This window comes from Chlorocebus sabaeus, chromosome 20 (assembly GCF_047675955.1).
Source record: "Chlorocebus sabaeus isolate Y175 chromosome 20, mChlSab1.0.hap1, whole genome shotgun sequence".
In the NCBI taxonomy this organism is placed as follows: domain Eukaryota; kingdom Metazoa; phylum Chordata; class Mammalia; order Primates; family Cercopithecidae; genus Chlorocebus; species Chlorocebus sabaeus.
Window position 1 is genome coordinate 93,911,512 of NC_132923.1, and position 21,665 is coordinate 93,933,176.

General features: G+C 41.7%; 1 pseudogene; it reads left to right on the plus strand.

The window, feature by feature from the left end:
- Positions 1 to 7,851: 7,851 nt before the first annotated feature.
- LOC103224985 (putative olfactory receptor 2B3) lies at positions 7,852 to 8,781 on the plus strand (annotated as a pseudogene).
- The last annotated feature ends 12,884 nt before the right edge of the window (positions 8,782 to 21,665 follow it).

Below are 21,665 nucleotides of genomic sequence, written 5' to 3' on the forward strand. Positions count from 1 at the left end.
CCATCACTGGGGGTGGATGTGGTTATGATTAATCCCACTACCAGGGGTGAGGGTATACACAATTATTGGATGGAGCCCAGTAGAAGAAGAATATCCAATCAAACTAATGGTCAACAAAATTAGAACCTTCACTCCCAGACCATGAAGTTCGATGCCTGCCAAGTCTTACATTGTGGGAATTTAGGGAACCAAAGGCAGCTGTCACGAGCAGACAAATATCTATGTCCTGAAGCAAGTTGCTATTAGGGAAAGCCCTGTACTAGCTGAAATGAGGTCTGGTGGACCACACAATTTCAAGGGGGCTGAGCCATTCTTCCAAAACAAACCCTTAAAGAATAAAATACATTCATATAAGGGCTCTACACCACATAAATGTAGAAATTTATAATGCAATCCTATAATAATTACCATAAATAACCCAGTTGCTCTAGACCAGGAACCTTGGAGGTATGGATTAGGAATAGGTGTCTCAGGAAGGGATCCCATGGGATGGTTAGCTCTTAGACTAGTCACCAACTCCACCCTGAGCCCATCCAGGATTACTATAACTCTCAATTCCACTACTTCCTTTAACCCATCAGACAATGACCCTAAGATAGTAAAAATAATTAAGGTAACTGATTTGAAGCCAACTTTAGAAATTAAGACTGAATATGGGAATGCAAATGCCTGGGTTGAATAGGTCAAATTTTCAGTACTAGTCTTAATAAGGGAAACAGTTACGCATGCTCTGCAGGGCAGCCTCAGGCACAGGTGGTTCCATTTACCCTAGGATAGGATACCAATGCTGATGGAATGCATTGCATGTTGGCTGTATACCAGGACAGGGATGCATGGGGAAATGAGATTTGCAAAAGTTTATCATTGCTCTTTCTCACCTCGCGGAGACCAGACCCTGGAGCAATCCCCTCATTCTCCATAGGAAATATAAATCACTCCTCTTGCCTCTCTAGGCAGGGGGTAGAGTTCAATAAGCCCATAGGAGAACTCTCAACTTGTACCCACTTACTAAACATTACTGGTGAGTCAAACAAAGGCAACTACTCTATTATTCATATACCCTGGGCTGATTTCTGGTGGTATTGTGGAAAGAGGAATCTCCATGACCTATTACCATCCAATTAGAGCAGGACTTGTGCCTTAGTTCAATTGGTCATTCCATTCAACCTGGCATTCCATAAGATCCTCAAGAATCCACGTGGCCCCTGAAGTCGGAGAGATCTAACAAATTCTTTTGAACCCAACATTTATATTAACTCAATAGGAGTCCCTAAAGGGGTACCTAATAAATATAAGGCCCAAAGCCAAATAACTGCTGGGTTTAAATCAGCGCTCTTCTGGTGGTCAACTACTAATAAAAATGTGAATTGGATTAATTATCTCTATTATAATCAACAAAGATTCATCAACTATACTTGAGATGCTCTCAAAGGAAATAGAGGCACAGGAAGATTGAATAAATTTCCAAATGTGCCCCAGCTAGAAAGTTACATGGCTGAGAGTTGAACCCAGGTAGCATAGTTCCAAGGTCCAGGCTCTTATCTATTATATTGTGCCACATCCCAAGTAGCCAACTGAGATTTCTGAAACTTAACTGACATAATGGATGGGACACTATTGAGGAAAGTTGAAAAGATTTAGGACTATTATTCTAAGTCACAACTACTGAGCCAGATCCTTGGCATCCAGATGTGTTTCTTGGGAACTTTTTAAGAAAGTTGCTCTGATGGGTGCTTTAGATCATCCTCACCAGCATTCTGTAGCCTAAACAAACAGTACTGTAGAATGGAATATTAACTTCACAATAAATGTTTGTTGAGTGATTTTTTTTCCCTAGCTCTACTCCCATTCTTGGTCTGCAATCTCCCAAACTCTTCTTTCAGATCTATTTCACTTTCATGAGCTCCTCTCCTATTTCCATTATATCTACCCCAACTGCGGTTTCCAGTAACTCATACTTTTATTTACAAGGAGAGTGTCTTGGTTTCCACAGATGACTTAGCCTTAAACTTCCTCTGCTACCAGAAATCATGAGGACAGTGGAAAGTGCCCTGAACCTTAGCCTTGACTTAATTTGTGAAGATCTTAGAAAAAACACCTTATCTCTTTGGAGCTCAGTTCTCCCATATGTAAAATGGAGATAATGACCATATCTGACTTTGGAGGTGACAGAGCAGAAGCATCGCTATCTTGGACAAACCCCCTATTCTAAAGTTCACCTTAATAAATAACCACCTAAATCCAAATGGCATCAGCCTAATGGCTAAGGTCAGCATGACCATAAACCACAAATAACATCTCCAACCAGAAACATTCCAAACTGCTCCCCGACCAGAGACATGCTAGCCGAGATAACTCCTCTCTGAGCTGGAAAGATATCTGCCCCAAGATAACCTCCCCTCCTCCCAGGGAGATTCCAACCCCACCATAAAGTTCTCCACACACATAAACATTCCAAGTTTCTGATAAGCCCCCTCACCCTAAAACCAATGTATACTCTTAGTCTGTAAGAGAAAGTGCTCTTGACCGAAATCGACCAGGAGCGCCTCTCAGGTTTTACCTAAAGAAAACCTGTCTTTAACTGACAGCCCTGTTTCGTGTTTCTTTTCCTTTCTTTAATTCTTACAGGAGATATAATAAAATTATTTTTAAGCTCAAAAGGTAACAGGACTTAAAAGTTAAATAATTGTATGTTATCATCAGAGACTCATTACCTTCAAACTATTATCTTAGAAAATGTTCGTTATTGATAGTAACTTGTATTTGTCAACTTCACATGTTAAGATCAGGCTTATTGTGAGGTCAGTAAGTATGGGTTGGATACTCACGGTGACAACTGACTGCATATCCAGAGAGTCATGTCTTCAACACACAACGCACACACACACACACATTAGTGAGACAGAATCACATCAGATGCCACATTAACCAGGAACTAAACTATTTCTACTGCTATTAAAGCAAATCAAATTTCTATAGCTCTAGTTTCAGATAAATATTAAGTTGCTTTGCAAAAGGTGACACAGGATGAACCTTTTAAATTAGTCTTTATGTGTTTTTCTGATAGGATTCTATTTTTTAAACATTCCAGTTGTTTTTAACTGCTTTGAAAGAAGTTTTATCTGAAAACCCAGAATTGTCTGAATTTGAAGAAAACCTAAAAGATGAATAAATCCTAAGAGTATACTTTGTTCATTAACAACTTTCTTCAGAAGATAAATTCAGGGAAATTGCCAGCCTAGAGAATTCTTAGCATTCCCCAAGCATTAGAGGAATACAAGTTATAAGAGTGATGTATAATTTTGAGAAGGGAAGAGTCTCCAGTGCCAGAGTTTCCCGCCTGAACACCACAGCCTCTAAGGAGACAAGCCCTAGGGTATAAAGAGTCTTGATTTTCTGAAGACAAAATTGTCAGCAAGGCATGCTAATTGTGTTTCTTGAGGGCTTGTTAAGAAAATTGCCCTAGGGTCATTAGCGGGGGCATATGAGAATCATTTGCTAGAACTAATGGGGCTTCCTTCTTAGAGCTCTCAGAGCAGTAGAAATCCACACCAGACCCACCTAATTTTCCCACCTCCCAACATGATCGTTCTACTCCAGCCAGTCCTGACTGTTTAGGTCTTTGCATCAGCTATTCCACATGGAATGCTCTCTCCTTCCACTTCCCAGCTGTCTCCTCACTCATTCATAAATGCTTCATATAGGTCTCTTCTTCAAAATGTTTTCTAACTATGTTTAGGTCAGATGAAAGCCTTTGCATCCCCATGAACTCTCGGCACCTAACTCTGGCCTCAGAAACAAACAGAATATCAGACTGGAAGAGATCTTCTATGGTCCAGTCCACATCTTGTCCTTGAGTCCCTTTGAAAAAAAGAGCTGCTAACTTGCCATTCAAATATATTTGCATAAGGTTATTTCAAATGCTTGTGGCTTGGACTGTCCATTCTCTCATTCATGATAAACACACACACAAAAATTCTGTAAACTGGATATGGAAAGAAACTTCCTCACTCTGATAAAGACCATCTACAAAAATTTCCAGCAAACTCACACATTGTGATGAAAGACTAAATACTCTCCCCCTAAATCAGTACAAAGACAAAGATGTTTGCTCTCATTGACCTTTATTCAAAACAGTACTGGAAATTCTAGCTAGTGTAATAAGGCAAGAAAAGAGATTGAAAAGAAAGAAGTAAAACTCTTTCTATTTGTTTGCAGCTAACCTAATTGTCAACATAAAAACAAAAACAAACACACAAAAAATCCACATAAACACTTCTGGAGTTAATGTAGCAATGTAACATACCAAAACTTATGGGATACCAGTGCTTAATGGGAAATTTGTATCTCTAAATGCCTATATTAAAACGGAAGAAAGATCTCAAGTTAATAACCTAATCTTTCACTTTTAGAAAGGTAGAAAAGCAAACTAAACTGAAAGCAAGCAGAAAGGAGAAATAAAGATTTAGTGGAAATAAATAAAATAGGAAATAGAAAAAATTGAGAAAATAAACAAAACCAAAAGTTGATTATTTTAAAAGATCAACAAAATTGACAAACCTTTAGCTAGACTGACCAGGAAAAGAAAAGGCTTAACATACTAAAATCCAAAGTGGAAGAGAGGGCATTGATATGGACCTTACAAAATAAAAAGGAATATAAGGAGATACTATAAACAACTGTATGCCAACAAATTAATCTAGAAGACATAGGCACATTTCTAGAAAGATGTAAATGATCAGAATTGACTTTAAAAATAGAAGATTCTCATAGACCTATGCAGGTAAAGAGATTTAATCAGTAATTTATAAATTTCCCAAAATAAAAGCCTGGGAACGGATGGCTTTACTGGTGAATTCTATCAAAAGTTTAAGAATCAATGCCAATCCTTTCAAACTTTCTGAAAGAAGAAGAAGAAGAAGGAGGAGGAGGAGAAGAAGAAGAAGAAGAAGAAGAAGAAGAAGAAGAAGAAGAAGAAGAAGAAGAAGAAGAAGAAGAAGAAGAAGGAGAAGAAGAAGGAGGAGGAGGAGGAGGAAGATGAGAAGGAGGAGGGGAAGGAGGAACAGGAGGAGGAGGGGGAGGAGAGGGAGGAGGAGGAGGGAGAGGAGGAAGAGGAGGGGGAGGAGGGAGAGGAGGAGGAGGGGGAGGAGGAGGGAGAGGAGGAAGAAGAGGGGAGGAGGAGGAGCGTGAGGGGGAGGAGGAGAAGAAGGAGGAGGAGGAAAAAAGAAGATGAAAAGCAAGAAGAAAAAGATGAAGAGGAATAAGAAGGAGGAGGAGAAGGTAGTGCTTCCCAATTCATTCTATAAGGCCAATGTTACTCTCATACCAAAATCACACTAACACATCACAAGAAAACGATAGACTTGTATCTCTTATAAGCATAGACACAAAAATCCTTAACAAATTCTAGAACACTGAATCTAGCAACACGTAAAGTCATATGCCATGACTAACTGTGATTCATCCAAGGAATGGAAGGTTGATTCAACATCTCAAACATTCATCAATATAAATACCATGTTAATGGAATAAAAGGCAAAAAGCCTGATAATCCTGGCAGAGGATACAGAGAAACCATTTCACGTAATCCAACACTCTTTCATTAAAAGCATTCAATAATTTAGGACTAAAAATGAACTTCTTTAACCTAATAAAGGGCTTGTATAAAAAACTTGCAGCTAACATCATAGTTATTGGTGAAAGATTGAAAGCTTTCCTTCTAAGACCTGCAGTAAGATAAGAATGTCCACTCTCACTACTGCTATTAAACATTGTACTGGAGGTTCTAGTCAGGGCAATTATGTAAGAAAAAAAAATTTTTAAGGCACCCAGATTCGAAATGGAAGATTTCTGTTTACCATATATAGAAATTCTACAGAATTTGTACTTACAACAACTGTTAGAACTAATAAGTTCAGCAAGGTTTCAGAATATAAGATCAATATACAAATATCAGTTGTAGTTCTATATACTAGCAAAGAAAAATTCAAAATGATATTAGGAAAACAAGTCCATCTACTCTAATAGCATCAAAAATAATAAAATATCTAGGAAAAAATAACAAAAGCAGTGCAGGACTTGGACACTGAAAACTACTAAACATCATTGACAGACATTAAAGATAACCTAAAAGAACAGAAAGATAGCTCATGTCCATCAATCAGGAGACTTAATATTGTTAATATGGCAATATTCTCCCCAAAAAGCTACAGATTTAACACATCCCTGTGAAAACTCCAGTTACCTTTTTGGAAGAAATTGACAAGCTTGTTTCTAAAATTTACATAATTCAAGAGATCCAGAATAGACAACACGATCTTGAAGAAGGGCAAAGTTAAGAGAGCTCACTCTTCCCAATTTCAAAACTTGCTACAAAGTTAGATGAATCAAGACTACGTGATACTGGTACAAGCATAGACATGTAGATAAACAAAATAGAATTGTGAGCCCAGAAAAAAAACACATATGTCTATGGCGTAGTTGCAAAAATAATTCAGGGAGATCAATAGAATATAACTGAAAGTCTATAAATAAACCCTTAGATACAACACTTAAACCAAAAACAACTGAAGAAAAAGATAAGTTGGACTCCATCAAAATTAGAATACTTTTGTGTTTATAAGGACACTATTAAAAACGTGAAAAGATGACCCAAAGAATGAGAGAGAATGTTAGAAATCATATATCTGATAAGGGTCTAGTATCTATTAGTAATTGTGGGTTTTGCCATTAAAGTAATGACAATTGCTTTTGCTTTTGCATCAACTAACAGAATACGTGAACAACTCATTACTCAATAATAAAAAGATAATTCAGTTTAAAAACGGGCAAAGGATTTGAATAGCCACTTCTCTAAGCCAAAGAAACAAATGGTCAGTAAGCATATGAAAAGTGTTCCATATCATTAGCCTTCAGAACAATGCAAATCAAAACTATAATGAGATGCCACATGGTAACTACTAGAATGACTATCATCAAAAAGATGGACAACAAGAAGTTCTGGCAAGGATGTGGAGAAATTAAAATGCTCATACATTGCCGATGGGAATGTAAAATGGTGCAGCCACTTGGAAAACAATTGGCAACTCCTCAAAAAGTTGAACACAGAATTACCATATGACCTAGCAATTCCACTCCTAGGTATATACCCAAAATAAATGAAAACATATGTTCACATAGTTTCAGAGGGATCATGACCCTGCTGACACTTTGAATTCAGACTTCTAGCCTCCTGAAACCGAGAGAATAAATTTCTGTTGTTTTAAGCCCCTCTATTTGTGCTACTTTGATGACAGCCCTGGCAACTAATACAGCGAGGTGACCAAGGATCTGTGAAAGCCTGTATGAGGAAGGCACTGGAAAGAGAACCACATCCAAATCTTTGTTACTTTCTCAGGTTTTTCAAAGAGTTGCTAAACTTCGAAATACCAAAAGGTCTTTTTTAATGGAAGTCAAATTTTATCAAATGAAATGTGTCCTAAGATTTATCAAGTGCCTTTGCAATATCCATAAAATATCAATAAAGTGCCTTTGCAATATCCATAAAATATCAATGCTTTTTTGTTCATTTAAAATAGCAAAAGAGAATCCTCACTTGCCTCTCCCCACCTTCTTTCTATTATTATTATTATTATTATTATTATTATTATTATTATTTTATTTGAGATGTAGTCTTGCTTTGTCACCCAGGCTGGAGTGTAGTGGCACGATCTCGGCTCACTGCAACCTCCGCCTCCTGGGTTCAAATGATTCTCATGCCTCAGCCCCCTGAGTAGCTGGGACTACAGGCATGTAGTGCAGTGGTCTAAACTGGACCACTAGTAGCTCCATTTCTCTTTCTGCAGCTGCAGGAGAATGGAAGACTTCTGGGATAACCACAGCTTCGTGTCTGAGTTCATCCTTCTAGGTTTCTCCAGGGATTCCCGAATTAATGCAATCCTCTTCAACATCTTTCTCTTCCTCTACCTCTCTACACTTGTGGGCAATGGGCTCATTGTCATCTTGATCCACCTTGACTCCCACATCCACACACCCATGTACTTCCTCCTTAGTGCCCTTTCCATGCTGGACATGAGCTACGTTACCACTACTGTGCCCCAGATGTTGGTGCATCTGATCTGCCAGAAGAAAACTATCTCCTATGTTGGATGTGTGTCCCAGATGTACATCTTCTTGGTTTTGGGAATCACTGAAGGCTGACTGTTCTCTGTCATGGCTTATAATAGATATGTGGCCATCTGCTACCCACTCAGATACAAGGTTATTATGAGTCCATGGCTATGTGGAGCAATGATAGTCTTTTGCGGACTGTGGGGTGTCAGCTGTTCCCTAGTCTATACTGTCTTCACCATGTGCCTGCCCTACTGTGGTCCCAATGAGATCAACCACTTTTTCTGTGAGGTCCCTGCTGTTCTGAAGCTAACCTGTACAGACACATCCCTCAATGACCAAGTAGATTTCATCCTGGGCTTCATCCTTCTCCTGGTACCTCTTTCCTTCATTCTGTCCGCTTATGTCTGCATCTTTGCCACTATCTTGAAAATCCGCTCAGCTCAGGGTCGACTCAAGGCCTTCTTCACCTGTGCATCCCACATCATTGTGGTCACCATGTTCTGTGGACCAGCCATGTTTATGTACATGAACCCTGGGGCCAGTGCCTCCCCAGAGAGGGACAAGATACTGGCTCTGTTCTACAATGTCATCTCTGCCTTTCTCAACCCCATAATCTACAGCCTCAGAAACAAAGATGTGAAGAAGGCTTTCCTCAAAGTAACAGGCTGACGCAGGGCCCCTGAGTGAGACTACTGGAGCATAGAAGGCCACAACCAGATCTGAAATCACAGGATCTGTGGCCATGTTACCCAGGCAGGAACCATTGACCGATGGTTAAGGCTGATGATATGTAAAGGTAAGTAGCTGGTGTAGACTTGCTGATGGCTCCAGCATCTGGGCTAGCCTCAACCATCAAAAGACCCAACTGTAGACATAGTACCAAGTAGAATGTACTTTTGATTCGTTTCCCCAGGGCTCAGCAAAGGGTCCGGCACAAAGCATCATCAATGTTTGCTGATGGGGTAACTGTTCAAGGATGTGACATATTAAATAAACTCAAGATGGCTGTGATAAGATGGCTCCCAGGACTCCAGATCAGTGACCTTATTTTTATCTCAAACAAAATCATAAACAGATCTAAAGAAACATAGGAGAAAGGAAAAGTGACCCCAGGAATAGGGTTCATGGATTGGCCATTGTCCATACAGCATTTTCCACGGGAATGTGAGTCCCAGGCTGCCTAATCCACCTGGTCGTTGGAGAGGTGAGCTCCTACGGGGGTGAAGAGATATCTTGAGGGGTCTCTGGGTACACACATAAAACATTACCTAAATCATATCATAGTGATTAAGAGTTTATACTTGGTAGCCAAACAGTTTCCTTATCTGTAAAATTGGGTGATATTACTAACAGCAGATCATCACCTCATAGGATTGTTGTGAGAAGGTAAAGTTCTTAAAACAGTGCTTGAATCCTTTATATAGACACTGCTTCATATAGATGCTGCTATTCTTCTCATCGTCTACTTCTGTTTCTCAAATCTACAGTTACCAAGAAGATATCTGAGACCATTTTGCCTTAGAGAAAAGGACCATTCTGCTCTTTGAAAAGGGATAACTAGCATTACAAATGAAAACATTGGCATTTGTTTACATTTCAATCTGCTGTGGATTTAGTTAGCTTGGGACTGTCACCAAGAAGCTCATGAATTCAGAATCAGCAAAACCTTAAAAATTCACGACAGTTCCTCCAAGTGCTGCTGGAAAAGGCCCTAATTTCAACCAGTCAGCATGCCCCCAAAGACATCTTCATTGCCTTTTCATAAACCTTTTCATAAACAGTTCCTTAAATCTGAATTGAGTAATAATGGTGCTAATAGAGTACTTGATCCAAGGAGTTGCTGATGGGATATGATCAGCATATTGGATCGTAGGATCCAATAACTCCAATAACTCCAAGGAGTTGCAGGTGGATATGATAGTCATAGTGGTGCTGGCTTCTATTTCCAGTGCCAAGACCTTTACCCATGGTTTTGGCCCCTGATGGTCCCTGGCACCTTGGAGGAGGCATAGACAAGTGGCTCCACAGAATCTTAGGAAATTGTACTAACCACACATTGTCTACAGTATCAAGAAAGTCAGGGACACCTCCAGCGAAGCCTGATTCAGAGAGGAAAGCTTTCACAAGGAACTTCTTCCACCTTTACAGAATCTCCTCCAAATACTACCCTCACCCTTTTCACCACCAAAGGAAAACGGGGCAGGAATTCCAGCATTTTCTTAATCCTTGTCATTATTCTTTTTTTTTTTACTTGAAATTTTCATATTTATTGGAGATCTCTTTTAGTTGCTTTTAAATACAGATTTTTATTTAACCCTCTTGCATGTACGTATCAAATAACAAAAAAGTGAAATATTGAACGAATATACATATAAAATAACAAAAAAGTGAAATATTGAGATATCATCAAGAAATTTCTACAGCTTCACATTCAAACTCTTCAACACTTTCAGAGCTATTGATATGCATACATCTACCTAGTACCTTTTGTGCTTTCAGAGTTATTGGTAAGGCTGTATTTCCTGAGTGCTCTTACCACACTTATGTCTGGATTTTCTTTTACCTAACTGCAGACCCACACTCCTGCAAGTTTTGATACCCTTCTGTTTGACAAAAGTCAGTTTCACTTTTGCTGCAGTTTAATCACAGATCCTAAGATAGAAGATCGGACCTGTGATTGATTTCTCACAAATTGATGTCATATTAACATGTTAATATGAAAATTACTGTTTGGTAAACTAAAAGTGACCATCTGAAGCTCTCAAATATGGTATTTGTGTGTTTATTTTTTCTTTTTCAAGATTCTTTTTTTATTATTATTATACTTTAAGTTCTAGGGTACATGTGCATAATGTTTGTTATGGTTTGTTACATATGTATACTTGTGCCATGTTGGTGTGCTACACCCATCAACTCGTCAGCACCCATCAACTCATCCTTTACATCAGGTATAACTCCCAATGCAATCCCTCTCCCCTCCGCCCTCCCCATAATAGGCCCTGGTGTGTGATGTTTCCCTTCTTGTGTCCAAGTGACCTCATTGTTCAGTTCCCACCTATGAGTGAGAACATGTGGTGTTTGGTTTTCTGTTCTTGTGATAGTTTGCTGAGAATGATGGTTTCCAGCTGCATCCATGTCCCTACAAAGGACACAAACTCATCCTTTTTTATGACTGCATAGTATTCCATGGTGTATATGTGCCACATTTTCTTAATCCAGTCTGTCACTGATGGACATTTGGGTTGATTCTAAGTCTTTGCTATTGTGAATAGTGCTGCAATGAACATACGTGTGTATGTGTCTTTATAGCAGCATGATTTATAATCCTTTGGGTATATACCCAGTAATGCGATGGCTGGGTCATATGGTACTTCTAGTTCTAGATCCTTGAGGAATCGCCATACTGTTTTCCATAATGATTGAACTAGTTTACAATCCCACCAACAGTGTAAAAATGTTCCTATTTCTCCACATCCTCTCCAGCACCTGTTGTCTCCTGACTTGTTAGTGATTGCCATTCTAACTAGTGTGAGATGGTATCTCATTGTGGTTTTGATTCGGCTAGAGAACAGACATTGTGGGGGTAAGGATGGAGGCGAACTGAGGGAGTTGCTAGAACAGAGTGCAATTTGGGAAATTTAGATTTCAGAGTAGGAAATAGTCCAGTTGATTACTTAAAAGCCTATCCAAGAGTACTGCCCCTAAGAAAAATTCGTATTTTGGTAAAGAGGTGAAGGGAATATTCAGTGAAGAAATTCTGGATGCATCTTAATTTTAGAAAGGGAAATTTCACAGAGAAGCTGCAAGAAGAGGAGATGAACCCAGTATAGGAAGAATATATGGGAAGGATGGATGCCGTGGGGTGAACATTTTGGGTGGTAATGGCCAGAGATGGAGCCGACAGAACAAAGTTGAAATCTCAGCTTCTCCATGTACTGGCTAAAGGACTTTGGAAATGACCCTAACCACTCTTTGCATTTATTTTCTGAGCTTCACTTTTTCTCTTCAGTAAAATAGAGATAATGATACTTACTTTGAAAAATTAGAGAAACTGTAGCTCTCTGGGTCCAATCAGGAGATAGAAACTACCCAATACAAGAGAAGTTAAATATTAATGTGTATTAACTGAGTGGTGCTCTGGGGCTAAAGGATAGTGGCTTTAAAAAGACAAACTTAGAAGGGGTTCAGACCTCATGGAGAAGTTATGGTTCAGGTACAGAACTGCAGAAGAGTTTGCTGGTTACCCAAGGCAGAGCTGCTCTGGAGCTGAGAGGCAAATTATAAACCACATGCCAAAGTGCAGGTAAGAGAGCAAGCAATCATCAACCAATGGTGTGGACGTGCAGTTGGCAGCTGAGTGCTGTTGGGAGGGAGCCTTCATGGTGTGTGGGGCTTACAAAAAGAACTACTTCTCTGTGACCCTGCAAGCTACAGGCGCCACATAGCAGCTTGCTGAATGAGTCCACCAGGGGCTACACTCACGCCACTCCAGGGCTTGCCAAGGGAGTCAGGCAAGTGACGGGATGTGTGGGGCTCTGGTTTCCTTGTTGAGAGGGTGGTCTGGCCTGAGGTTGTAGTGCATTCTGATTCTGTGCCTGGGCAGGAAATTGCCAGAAATCTCATTCTCCTGCAGTGTCCCTCCAGTGTCCTCTATTGAGAAAACTTAACATCAGTCTCACTTTAAAGGAGAGATGCTCAAAGGAGTTCAGCTGTTTATTACAGAGCATATGTTAAAGGCTGCATTTCAAAGTGGGAAGGAATACATGGCTAACTGATACAGTCCACCCCTTTGACTACTCAGTTCTCATATACATCATATATATATCACATACATACCTCTTGTGAACATTTAAACTCCTCTACAACAAACAAAACAACTTTATATTTTTACATAACAAGTTACATCGGTCACACTTCTTGTGAGATGTGCAGTCCCAATACCTATTGTATCCATCACAGGCTATATTAATTACTCCTCAAATTCAGTCATAACTGCACTGATATTCTGTTACCTAAAGACAAATGTGTAAAGTTTACTTCCAATAACTTGTGTATAAAATAATTTTTAAATGAAAATTAGAAAGGTGAAGAGTGTGATTATTATATATAAATGAACACGTGCATATCACAAACATAGAGAAAATATGAAAAGCAATTACAATTCTTGTTTCCACAACTGGTCATGACATTATAGTTGCTATCTACAGCTTCCTTCTTCAACTACTCATTCCATATCTCCCTTTCCCTCAACCAGAAACCCAGCTGCTCTAGGTTATTTACCTGACGGAGTGACCCAAATTTTAATTCCTGAGAGGTCCAGGTCCCCAGTTATCTTGCGTTTTTTTAGTTGCTATAATTTTCCATTAACCTTTACTGTTAAGCATGGAAGTAATAAGAATTGCCCCCAGACAATCCTGTGGGTTCCAGACATTCTTCTCTTTGCCTCAATTGTATATCAACATCTCATTTTTTTCTCTGTAATCAGGGCCAATCATCCAGCCAGCAGATTAGCTCCTTATTTTGCCTGTTAGTTCAGTGGTGCAAGGAGCCCAAAGTAGCCACATGGAAGTCCCATCTCGAAATTCAGTGGCAACCTTTGTTTTGCCCAAAGGTGAATTTCCTATTTGGGGATGAAGATCTCCAAGCTAGTGGAGCTCAAAGTTGCTGGGGGAGGAAGAAAATATTCAATGAGTTATTAGGTAAAATAGTGAGAGGACTCATTCACAGTTTTACCTCTTGATTCTTGGACCCATGCATTCTGGCTCTCTGGGAAACAACACCAAACAATGGGCTCTGATTCAAAGCATAAACTGCATCCTGTAGGATAAAGCCCTCAATTCCTTCTTCAATTCAACTCTTTCCTTTTGCATTTTACTAAAGCAGGGGAAACCGTGCCACTCCTTCAACATTTTGTTTAGAAATCTTGTCTGCTAAATGCCCACTTTTATTACTTGCAAATTCTTACTTCCAAAAATAAAACACACACACACACACACACACACGCACACACACAGTTCAGCCAAGTTCTTTGCCACTTTATAACAAGGATTACCTTTCCTTCGGTTTCCAATAACACATGCCTCATTTGTGTCTGCAATCTCAGCAGAATCTCCCTTAATGTCTATATTTCTAGTATGCAACGCAAAACTCTTCCAGCCTTCACTCATTAACCAGTTCCAAAGCTGCTTCAACATGTTTAGGTATTTGTTACAGTAGCACCCTACTCCCGGTACCCAAATCTATATTAGTCAATTCAGGTTGCCATAACAGAAATACCATACTGGGTGATTTAAACAATAGACATGTATTTTCTCACAGTTCTGGAAACTGAAAGTCTGAGATCAGGGCACAACATGATCAAGTTCTGGTGAGAGCTCTTTTCCTGGCTCACAGATAGTTAGATGCCTTCTCACTGAGTCCTCACACAGCAGAGGGAGAAAAAGCTCCCTGGTGTTTCTTCTTATAAGGACATGGACTCTATCAAATTAGAGCCCACCCTCCTGATCCAATTAAACCTTAACTAGTTCCTTAGTCCAGATACAGTCACATTGGGGGTTAGAGATTCAACATGCGAATTTTGGGGGGCACAGTTCAGGAGAGACACAGTCTATAGCATTCTCCCCCATCCCTGACTTCAAGCTCTGGAAAGCTTACAAAGGACTGAGATATGCAACGTGGAGCGGGGCAAGGAGTAAATTGGCCCTCCATGTCTGCCACCCCCTCAGAGAATCTCATTCCCATGAGATCACTGGTCCCCATGGGTCACTGCAGTATCTTCTTGACTTGTGGCATTATAATTTCATGACTGTCTTTCCTTATCTCTCTCTTCATTCTCAAAGGACCTGATACTAGCTGGACCACAGTGGATACTCAAGAAATAGTGGAAATGAATCAACCCCTCCCTAAGACATCTGGGCCACCGATGAGGCCTGAAAGAAAGATGGATGTCTCTGCTAACTCTGAGGCCTGTGCCAGAAATCTCTATTAGTCAGGGTTCTCTAGAGAGAACTAATAGGAGATATGTATGTATATATAAAGGGGAGTTTATTAAGTATTAATTCACATGATCACAAGGTCCCACAATAGGCCATCTGCAAGCTGAGGTGTAAGGAGAGCCAGTCTGAGTCCCAAAACTGAAGAACTTGGAATCCGATTTTAAGAGCCTGAAGGATTCAGCATGAGAGAAAAGTGTAAGCTGTGAGGCTAGGCCACTCTAGTCTTCTCATGTTTTTCTGAGACATTTTTCTGCTTTATATTCTAGCGGTGACGGCAGCTGATTAGATGGTGCCCACCCAGATTAAGGGAGGGTCTTCCTTTCCCAGCCCATTGACTCAGATGTTAATCTTTTTTGGCAACATTCTCAGAGACACACCCAGGATCAGTACTTTTCATTCTTCAATCCAATTAAGTTGACACTCAGTATTAACCATCACAAGTCCACCCCTTGTCAACTTGAACCCGTACACATCTCCTGAGATGATACATAATCTTGAAATAAAGACAATTAAAGTCATCATTATACCTGACATAACACAACTATCCTTCGTATAACCAGAAACGCACCAATCCCCAACCCAAATACTATTACATAAAGTTAACAACACTTAAATGCTGATATGAAGTCAATAAATCTTATGTTACATGATAAAGGAAAAAGGAAATAAAGATATTTTCTTAGTACAAGTGTATACATGCATGCACAAACGTGTTTTTAACAAAAGGAGAAAATTCTCATGACTATTGCAATCCCCTTTCTGCAGCTGGTCATGTATGTGGTCATAGCTGGTATTGATGACTACCTTCTTCTACTGCCCATTCTGTGTTCCCTTTGTCTTCAGAAAGCACCTCAGCAGGTTGTGGTTTTTTTTCCTGGTGGCGTGACCCAAACCTTCATTCCTGAAGGGTCTGGACCATTTGTAGTCCTGCCTGGATTAGGCTGTTGTAGTTTCCCATTGACCTTAATCACAGGGCATGATAATAGTAAGAGATGCCCTAATGGATCTCTGTCCGGAGCTGCGTGGCCCGGCCATAGCGATCATAACTGACCACTGACACCTGAGCTCTATACATTTCCACTTTATGCCTCCTCCCTAGATTTACTTTCTTCCTTGTTCTGCTGTCTCATACGCCAGTACAAAATGGCGCTCTTCCGGGTTCTTCATCACTCATTTTCCCGCGCCCGGGAAAATGATCAACTTACAGCGCAGGCGCCATCCCGCGCCCGGGAAAATTACCAACCAACGGCGCAGGCGCAACATGACATCCGACCGAAGAAACCAATACCTACCTGGCCATGCCCACCGCAGGGCCACCATCATCGCCCTGGCCCAACCTCCACCCCTGCTGGTCTATATAAGGCATTACACTGCCACCAATAAACGAGACTTGATCAGGATACTGTCTTGTCTCCATTTCTCGTGTCTCTTGTCCCCCCGAGTTCCCACTCCCTCTTCTAGGGCCTACATTGACGATCCCGCGGGATGGGACAGATCTCCTGTATTCCATGCATACTCTTCCTTACTTCCATTGTGGAGTAGTAGACTGATTTCATCTTGATAGTCCAGGTCGATCATCCCAGCCAACACTGTAAGTCCCTTCTTAGCCTGTTGACTCAAAGGTAGGAGGAGCCCAAAGTGTCCAGGTGGCAAACTTAACTTCCAGTTTAATGGAATCATGGTTGTGTCTCCTGGTGGAAACACTCCTCCCTCTGGAACTAAGACCTCTAGGTCAACAGAAAGTAATGTCTTGGGAGCAGGAAGCAACAATTTTGCTAGTGGATTACGAGGGGTGATGGTGAGTGGTTGAGTGGTGCCACTTCCATTTCCAACCCTTGATTCGTGGACCTGTGAATCCTGGCAATAGGAGAAACAGTACCATATATTGGATGCTGATTCAGAGCATACACAGCCTTCTGGAGAACTTTGCCCCAGTCGTGCACAGTATTGTCACCAGTTGGTGTTGTAACTGTGACTTCAAAAGGCCATTCCACCATTCTATTAATCCAGCAGCTTCAGGATGATGGGGAACATGGTAAGACCAGTGAATTCCATGAGCATGAACCCACTGCTACACGTCTTTAGCCGTAAAGTGAGTGCCTTGGTCAGAGGCAATGCTGTGTGGAATACTATGATGGTGGATAAGGCATTCCGTGAGTCCATGAATGGTAGTCTTGGCAGAAGCATTGCATGCAAGATAGGCAAACCCATATCCAGAGTAAGAGTCTAATCCAGTGAGGACAAACCTCTGCCCTTTCCATGATGGAAGAGGTCCGATATAATGAACCTGCCATGAGGTAGCTGGCTGATCACCCCGAGGAATGGTGCCATATCAAGGGCTCAGTGTTGGTCTCTGCTGCTGGCAAATTGGGCACTTGGCAGTGGCCGTAGCCAGGTCAACCTTGGTGAATGGAAGTCCATGTTGCTGAGCCCATGCATAACCTCCATCCCTGACACCATGACCACTTTGTTCATGGGCCCACTGGGCGATGACAGGGGTTGCTGGGGAAAGAGGTTGAGTAGTGTCCACAGAACAGGTCATCCTATCCACTTGATTATTAAACTCCTCCTCTGCTGAGGTCATCCATTGGTGAGCACTCACATGGGATACAAATATCTTCACAGTTTTTGACCACTCAGAGAGGTCATCCACGCACCTCTTTCCCAAATTTCTTTGTCACCAATTTTCCAATCATGCTTCTTCCAAGATCTTGACCATTCAGCCAAACCATTGGCTACAGCCCATGAATCAGTATATAATCACACATCTGGCCATTTCTCCTTCCATGCAAAGTGCACAACTAGATGCACTGCTTGTTCTGCCCACTGGGAAGACTTCCCTTCACGGCTGTCCTTCAGGGATGTCCTAGAAAGGGGCTGTCATGCTGCAGCTCTCTGCTTTCAGGTGGCGCCCACATATCTTGCAGAATAATCTGTGAACCAGGTCCTAGTCTTCTCTTTCTCTGTCACCTGATCATAGGGAATTCCCCATGAGGCCATCAGTGCAGGCTGGGGGAGAGAAGGCCATGAGGCCGTGAACATTTAAGCCACTTCCTCATGTAACTTACTTGTGTCTTCAGGACCTGCTCAAGCCTGATCATGTATATACCACTTCCATTTGATGATGGAATGCTGCTGTGCACGACCCACTTTACGGCTACATGGGTCAGAAAGCACCCAGTTCATGATTGGCAGTTCAGGTCGCATGGTGCCTTGATGACCCATAGTCAAACGTTTAGTTTTCACCAAAGCCCATTAACAAGCCAAGAGCTGTCTCTCAAAAGAAGAGTAGTTATCTGCAGAAGATGGCATGGCCTTGCTCCAAAATCCTAGAGGCCTCCGCTGTGGCTCACCTATGGGGACCTGCCAAAGGCTCCAAAGAGCATCCCTATCTGCCACTGACACCTCAAGCACCATTGGATCTGCTGGGTCCTATGGCCCAAGTGCAGAGCAGCTTGCACAGCAGCCCAGACCTCCTGTTCTGGACCCCACAAAACTGGCAGCCTTTCAGGTCACTTGATAAATGGGCCACAGTAACACACCCACATGAGGAATGTGTTGCTTCCAAAATCCAAATAAGCCCACCAGATGTTGTGCTTCTTTCTTGGTTGTAGGAGGGGCCAAATGCAGCAACTTATGCTTCACCTTAGGAGTATCTCGACAGGTCCCACACCACGGGACCCCTAGAAATTTTACTAAGGTAGAAGGTCCCTGAATTTTGGTCGGATTTATTTCCCAAACTCTGGCACACAAATGTCTCACCAATAAGTCCCCTGTGTTTGCTACTTCTTGCTCACTGGATCCAATTAGCATGATATCATCAATATAATGGACCAGTGTGATATCTTGCAGAAGTGAAAAGCGATCAAGGTCTCTCCAAACAAGATTGTGACATAAAGCTGGAGAGTTGATATACCCCTGAGGTAGAACAGTAAAGGCATATTCCTGGCCTTGCCAACTGAAGGCAAACTGATTCTGGTGGGCCTTATGGACAGGAACGGAGAAAAAGGCATTTGACAAATCAATGGTTACATACCAGGTACCAAGAGATGTGTTAATTTGCTCAAGAAATGAAACCACATCTGTTACAGCAGCTGCAGTTAGGGTCACCACTTGATTAAGCTTATGATAATCCACTGTCATTCATTAAGAACCATCTGTCTACTGCACAGGACAAATGGGAGAGTTGAATCAGGGTGTGGTGGGAAATCACACCTCCGCAATCCCTCCAGGGATGCAATATTGTTTTTTATTTTACTATTTTTCCTTTTTCTTTTTTTTTCTTTTTGAGGCAGAGTCTCACTCTGTTGCCCAGGCTGGAGTTCAGTGGCGCGATCTTGGCTCACTGCAAGCTCCACCTCCAGGGTTCATGCCATTCTCCTGCCTCAGCCTCCCAAGTAGCTGGAACTACAGGTGCCCACCACCACACCTGGTTAGTTTTTTTTGTTTTGTTTTGTTTTGTTTTTGTATTTTTAGTAGAGATGGGATTTCACCATGTTAGCCAGGATGGTCTCGATCTCCTAACCTCGTGATCCACCTGCCTCAGCCTCCCAAAGTGCTGGGATTACAGACATGAGCCACCATGCCCGGCCTTTATTTACTATTTTTCTAGGTAGAGGCAGCTCTAATGACTTCCATTTGGCCTTTCCCACCATAGTAGCCCTCACCCTACCGGTCAGGGAGCCAATGTGAGGTTTCTGCCAGCCGCTAAGTATGTCTATGCCAGTTATGCATTCTGGCACTGGGGAAATGACCACAGGATGAGCCTGGGACCCACTGTAAGTCGTACCTGAGCTAAAACTCCTTTAATTACCTGACCTCCATAAGCCCTACTTTAACTGGAGGACCACAACGACGTTTTGGGCCCCTTGGAATCAACATCAGCTCAGAGCCAGCGTCCAATAGTCCCTGAAATATCTGATCACTTCCCTTTCCCTAATGCACAGTTATCCTGCTAAAAGGCCAGAGGTCTCCTTGGGGAAGGATGGGAAAAAGATTAACAGCATAAATTGTTGGTAGTGTAGCGGGGTCCTTCCTCAAGGGGTCCCAGCCTCCCCTTCATTCAAGGGGTTCTGGGTCTGTAAACTAGCTCAAGTCTGGAAATTGATTGAGGGGCCATGATTCTGTTTTTATAATTCAAATTAGTCTTTTGTTCAGTCAACCTAGAAGTTTTCATCTTATATAAATTAAGTAGGAATGCAGTAGGCTTCCTATCAATTTCACTTCTAGGAACACCACAATTAATCAGCCAATGCCAGAGATCTACAGGAGTCAGACTATTCTGATTGCTGCTTTGCCTCCCCTGTCCATTACAGTAGCTATGCCCACCTTGCCATTGATAGTTGAGTGCCACCACTTGGCCCCTGCTACCTCGGGATCCAATTATTCCCACTGCATTTAAATTTTGTAGTTGAGTGACTGCAGTTCTTATTGTTAGATCTGACATTCAGAAAAGAGCAATTACAGGGCTTTTTAAAGATGCAGGTTCTACCTTATAAATCTAATTTGCAAGGCATTGGTCAAGAGTATATCTTCTGGACCCTTCCAGCTGGGATAAGTAGGTTTAAAGTAACTAATCCACTCCACCATTAAAATCTCCCTAAGCCTTTGGATCTCTTCCTCCACATTAAACCAAGGAAGATCAGGCATTTCCAGCTCACTCACCATGGGCCATCTTTCAATCCATATTTCAGCTAACCAAGCAAATAAACTACTACTAGAACTTTTTCTTTCCTATCTTTTTTTTTTTTTGAGATGGAGTCTTGCTCTGTCACCAGGCTGGAATGCAGTGCCATGATCTCGGCTCACTGCAACCTCTACCTCCCGGGTTCAAGTGATTCCCCTGCCTCAGCCTCCTGAGTAGCTGGGACTACAGGCACGTGCCACCAGGCCTGGCTAATTTCTCCTATTTTAGTAGAGATGGGGTTTCACCATTTTGGCCAGGATGGTCTCAACCACCTGACCTTGTGATTCGCCCGCCTCTGCCTCCCAAAGTGCCGGGATTACAGGCATGAGCCACTGTACCCGGCCTAGACTGCAACATTAAATGCAGAGTCCCTACTTAGTGGGCCCAAATCAATAAAGTCAGCCTGACTCAACTCCATGTTCCTTCCGCCATTGTCCCACATCCTTAATATCCATTCCTATGCCTGTTCTCCAGATTTCTGCTCATATAAATTAGAAAACTCAAGCAGTTCTTTTCAAGTGTAGTGCACCTCCTCATAGGTCACACTCTCAACCTCACCTGTAGGGGCCAGCTAGGGCTTTAGTTATAGGTCTAGAAGCAAACATGGGTGTTGGGGATGGTTCCTGAGGAGAATCACCATTATCTTGTTTAGCAACTGCCTCAGGGGAGGCCATCACTGTTGCCTCAGGCAGTAGAGGGTTTATCTCCTTAGACAAAGGTGGAAAGGCAGATGGCAGCAGCATGGGTCTGGGAGAGGCTGTTGCCACTACTGGTGATGGAGAAGCTGTTTCTTCTGGCAAAAAAAAAGGTTCATCAGAGTTTACAAACTCAGTGTCCCCAGTTTCATCAAGGTCCTCCCATACGTCCCCATT